This window comes from Sycon ciliatum, chromosome 8, assembly GCF_964019385.1.
Source record: "Sycon ciliatum chromosome 8, ocSycCili1.1, whole genome shotgun sequence".
NCBI lineage: Eukaryota > Metazoa > Porifera > Calcarea > Leucosolenida > Sycettidae > Sycon > Sycon ciliatum.
The window spans coordinates 19,724,094-19,729,839 of NC_088650.1; the positions used below are offsets into that span (position 1 = coordinate 19,724,094).

Below are 5,746 nucleotides of genomic sequence, written 5' to 3' on the forward strand. Positions count from 1 at the left end.
TCCCCTTTAAATCCGCGGGGTCAAAGTGTGACCCCCTGGCTGTCTAGCGCCCGACCTAAGTTTTGTAGACATGTAGAGTATACGTAGATCTACTACTAGTAACTAGTAATCAGGGAGTCGTAGGTTACGACTCCCTGCTACATGTAGTAATGTTCCTTCATTGAGGCTTCAAAGCAACTACTAGTAGATCTACAATACATTGTGCTTCAAGGAAAGAAGTTGACCGAATGTTTCTCTTCAGCCACCGTCTCGAGGAGGGGCGGGTTGTAGCCACCGAAGTGCAGTGGTATGTGCAGCAGTACGAGTACTCACCTGGAGTTCAGTGTGGGATGTTTAGCTTTCCTTAGCGGTATCGGCTTGCGTAATAAGCGGTCATTTGTAGTTTATTATTAGTGAGCGGAAGTGTTGCCGCTACAATGTGCAGTTCGATATGATGTGATTGTCAGGTATTATTATGCGAGGCTGGCCGCGGTCATCTTGCCGGTTACCGACTACATGTACTGGTATCGACTTTGCCGACAATTTCACGTGAGTTCTAAGTATTCTGTCGCCAATAGCCGTATTAGACCTCTGTGCTCGAAGTCTGGCAATGGTGTTCTAATTCCCACCACCCATTTTTTCATGTTCAGTACCAGTAGTACAATTAATACATTCTCAACCCGTAACCCCCCATGCGCTCCTTCGAGCTCATCAGTACAGGATGATAATGGAGTGTAAAGGAATTTAAGGAATGATAACTCTTATACAGTATAAATGGTGCAGGGGCGAAACAGCTGTCTAGATGCGTAACAATTCTCTGTCAACGGAATGTCCTTGCTGTGCTGGTGTGTTTTATGCTTCGTGCATTGGTTCGGCTGACAGCACATGCGCCCCATATGGTGGTGACAGGTTGAGAATGTAGTAAATTGGAGTATGGCCGGAAATCTGTCGCAGTATTTTATTTATAATAAAGAAAAAATGACCAAGAAACTACAAGTATTAGTTACGCTATAATGTCCACTAACACCACGAGTTACTAAACAATCAGCTCATGCGATAACATTGCACGACACTGACCGACGGTACTGACGTTGTACAACTAACTGGCTAACAGCTCTAGCACATCTTGGATGCGCACTCCAACAGAATTCCAACTTGGAAGGTTCTAAGTAATAGAAACGAGAGAGCTTGGAAGCTCCATCTGTTCGAATAACATGCATAATGAGCTAGGCAAAAAAGCATAGCGTAGGGCCCTGAGCGAAAGAAATATACTTTCCCTTTGCATTCGAGGGTAATACGACACCGTCTACCACCTTGATGACCTAGGCAAAAAAAGCATAGGGATGTTGTAAATTTTTCATTTCTCCTATTTTTTTCAAGACGTAACCTGGGATTCGCACCCGCACTATCACCCTGCATGCAGTCCCCCGATATACTTCGCATACATACACATTCTTCCAAGTTGCTTCACGTTATGATCTTGCAATTGAAAGCCCTATTTGAATATTGTGGCCAGCTGTCTTTGATGGTACGGTACAGGACAGGTACGGGATAGCGCCAGGCATGCCTACGGCACAAACACACAAACTAACACACACGGAATTAAAGCTGTGTGGACCCTGGCTAGCACCAGACATTACTGAAGTAACGTCTTTTGCATAGCTAGGGGAATAACGTTAACATGAGAAGGGGAGATAGAATGTAAGTGTGACAAAAGTACGCGAAATGCAGAAACAACTCATGAACGAAGGTGGGGTGTAGACCCATGAAAATACCGTAAGTGCACCATGAGAACTCGGATGGAGAGCCAATGATCAACTTATAGTAGAGAAAAAGGACCAAGGAACTACAAGTTACGCTATATTGTCCACTAACACCACCAGTTATTTGACAATCAGCTCATGCGATAATATTGCACAAAACTGACCGACGGTACTGACGTTCTACAATTAACTGGCTATCAGCTCTAGAATGTTTTGGGTACGCACTCCAACAGCCTTCCAACTTCGAAAGTTGTACTTCAGTAAGTTATCTGAAAACATAGGAGGGGTGAAGCCAGTTCAAACAGTAATAAAATGGTGGAAACATGTTTTAATGAAGAAAGGAAAGGGACAAAATGTTACGGGTTATGACAAACTGTCCACCAATGTAACCAGATCTTATACAGCCATCAAGTGCGACAAAATGGCACAAAACTGACAAGAAGTACTGAGACATTCGGCGACCTGACACCTAGCTCCAACACTTCTCCAAGGCGCAAACCAACAACCTTCCAACTTGGAAGGCTCAGGTTCGGAAAGGTCCAAGAGGGGAAGGAAAGCGCAACGAAGAAGAGCATGAGCTACGCATCACGGCAACAAAGAATGCCGAAAGTTACTGGATGATGACGAAACTAGTAATATTATCGGACAGACCGGCCCTACTACAACTCGACGACGCAAAGCAACAGACCACCCAACTTGGGAGGCTCAAGTTTATGTAGTAAACATAGAAGGGGAAGCTAAGCGAAGACGAATTGTGACAAACCGAAACGCCAACATCCTACTGAACTCCACTGTCATGTATGATGGACTAGTTATGTACAATAACAAGTAGTTCCACACGACATACGTTTCGCCGTATAGATCAGGACGGCTCATCAGGTGTGCAAACTTGAACTCGGATGGTGAGATAGTTATGATGAAGAAAGGAAAAGGACTAAATGTTACGAGTTATGTCAAACTGTCCACCAACGTAACCAGATCTTATACAGCCAGCAAGTGCGACAAAATGGCACAAAACTGACAAGGAGTACTGAGACATTCGGCGGCTTGACACCTAGCTCCAACACTTCTCCAAGGCGCAAACCAACAACCTTCCAACTTGGAAGGCTCAGGTTCGGAAAGGTCCAAGAGGGGAAGGAAAGCGCAACGAAGAAGAGCACGAGCTACGCATCACGGCAACAAAGAATGCCGAAAGTTACTGGATGATGACGAAACTAGTAATATTATCGGAAAGACCGGCCCTACTACAACTCGACGACGCAAAGCAACAGACCACCCAACTTGGGAGGCTCAAGTTTATGTAGTAAACATAGAAGGGGAAGCTAAGCGAAGACGAATTGTGACAAACCGAAACGCCAACATCCTACTGAACTCCACTATCATGTATGATGGACTAGTTATGTACAATAACAAGTAGTTCCACACGACATACGTTTCGACGTATAGATCAGGACGGCTCATCAGGTGTGCAAACTTGAACTCGGATGGTGAGATAGTTATGATGAAGAAAGGAAAAGGACAAAATGTTACGAGTTATGTCAAACTGTCCACCAACGTAACCAGATCTTATACAGCCAGCAAGTGCGACAAAATGGCACAAAACTGACAAGGAGTACTGAGGCATTCGGCTGCTTGACACCTAGCTCCAACACTTCTCCAAGGCGCAAACCAACAACCTTCCAACTTGGAAGGCTCAGGTTCGGAAAGGTCCAAGAGGGGAAGGAAAGCGCAACGAAGAAGAGCATGAGCTACGCATCACGGCAACTTGTCAGTTTTGTGCCATTTTGTCGCACTTGTTGGCTGTATAAGATCTGGTTACGCTGGAGGACAGTTTGTCATAACTCGTAACATTTTGTCCTTTTCCTTTCTTCATCATAACTATATTGGCTCACCATCCGAGTTCAAACATGTTTTAACTGATAATTTAACGGTGCATTATGGAGGGGGTGCACGTGTGTGTGTGGTGTGGTGTGTGTGTGTGTGTGTGTGTGTGTGTGTGTGCGTGTGCGTGCGTGCACGTGTGTGTGTGTGTGTGTGTGTGTGGTGTGTGGTGTGTGTGTGTGTTGTGTGTGTGTTGTGTGTGTGTTGTGTGTGTGTACATGTGTGTATGTGGTGCCAGCTAGTTCAGTTGGTGGGTACACTTATGCCTGATTGTGTTGAGTCTGTTGCCAACGGGCTCGGCTGCTTGAAGGTGTAATGTTGTACCTGCCACCTTTGTTGGTTCCAGGGTTCATATACTTTCTATTTGAAGTATACATACCTGCTAACCATGGACTGCTTCTGGCTAGATTAACTCTTGTGTAATCAATGGTGTTAGTGAAGCTTATATCAGATCCACTCTGATTTAGCCACCCAGACTATTAGCAAATATTACCTTCATTGGAAAGCAGGGGTAACTGCAGTTGGATCCCGGGACGGATACCCTGATGCCGTCAATCCATTTTCCACACCTTGTCCTCACCCACTTAGTGAGGTGTGGTGAGCCCATAAGTGGGATCATTTTCAAGTCCACCCAGAGTTTTTGGGATTTCAGGGGGTGTCGGCCGTTGGGCGGTTCAATAGCCAATTGAGTCATCTTTGCAAGATTCCTTTTGAGTCTCTCTCCCCTCTCCCGGGAGACCCACGTGGCCAGTTTTGGCAGTGAGCAACAAGTACAAGTACAAGTGTGTATGTATGTGTGTGTGTGTGTGTGTGTGCGTGTGTGTGTGTGTGTGTGTGTGTGTGTGTGTGTGTGTGTGTGTGTGTGTGTGTGTGTGTGGAAGTGTATGTGTGTGTGTGTGGGTGTGCCTGTGGGTGTCTGTGCATGTTTTGAATGTGTTTTTCCTACTCTATAGTCGAACCGACCACCCATAGCAGAAATGATAAGTTCCGACCTACAGTCTTTTGGGTAGTAGTTGACTATTCAGGCAAGGCAACAGACTTCATGTGGATGTTTGCCAGAGGTCATCATCCTCTTAGGACCACACGGGAGACAATCGGCCTGCCGGAGTAAGTAAAACAGAACTGCCCAGATGGAGAGCCTTCTTTCAGTGAAAACCGCAATAGCTGGAATTGTGCATTTAGTGTCCTGCGTTGATGCAACACCAACGGAGGTGTTTACCCGTGTACGCTATCAGTTGAAAGTGCTTGGGTCACTGTCGGAAGCCAGGCTCGAGTTTTGTTTGATTGTCTTCATGATGGACACTGATGCTTGTTATGCCAGTGTGTCCGGCATGCCTGGCATGCAAAGGAAGACGAGTGTATACAACCTCATGCATTGCCTTAACAGAGGCAGGTGACACAATCTTCACACACCTGGTAGTAAGAACATAATTATGCTGTAAAGAAATAGTGAGCTGGAAAATTCCCCAGGCATTCAGGCAGTTGTCATTGATCTTAAAAGAATTTGAGAAATTCCTCTTTGCTGTCACTGGATGACCGGCCGTTCCCAAATATCTCCCCTTTACAGAATGCTGGCCGGCCATTTGATTTACTCCCTTCAATGCTCTGTACGTGTTCTCCACAGAGTTCAAAGTCAGGACATTCCCTCGCCGGTACTGGCACTTGAAGAAGGTAGCCTATGCAATAGCCACCATTGGAGAGGTTGACTGAGTTTGATCAATTCGTACAAGGGACTTAGGAAGTTTCCTGTCACCGGTTTGATTGCTAAACAAAGCAATGTAACTTTGATCGTTGTGTGAACGTAGTTAGTTTGGCTATGCATTTTTGTGGTGAGAAGCTGTGACCCCTCGTTCTTGTACCTTATTAAAATGTACATTTTGCATTCAGTGGAATTGGTGACTTTGCCAAGTATCTCAGGAAAGGAAGGTCTCCTGACCAGTCTGGCATAGCAGGGCAATGAGGTTCACTCGTCACTTTGAGCACCCTGGCAAGGTATATTCGGGCCTGGTCTAAATCAGGCAGTGGAAAATTTATTTTCCATTGCTATCCGGTTTGGCCTCATTTTCTCTGTGCTGCGCTGATGAGTCCACCAAAGACGAAACAGTTCTATCCCCAGTTTCTGT

General features: G+C 45.5%; 1 long non-coding RNA gene across 1 annotated transcript; it reads left to right on the forward strand.

Moving 5' to 3' along the window:
• Nucleotides 1-219: 219 nt before the first annotated feature.
• Nucleotides 220-5,746, forward strand: LOC135823960 (uncharacterized). The gene is made up of 3 exons (XR_010554807.1): nt 220-528; nt 4,577-4,730; nt 5,248-5,746. It is a non-coding gene; the product is annotated as an uncharacterized LOC135823960 (long non-coding RNA).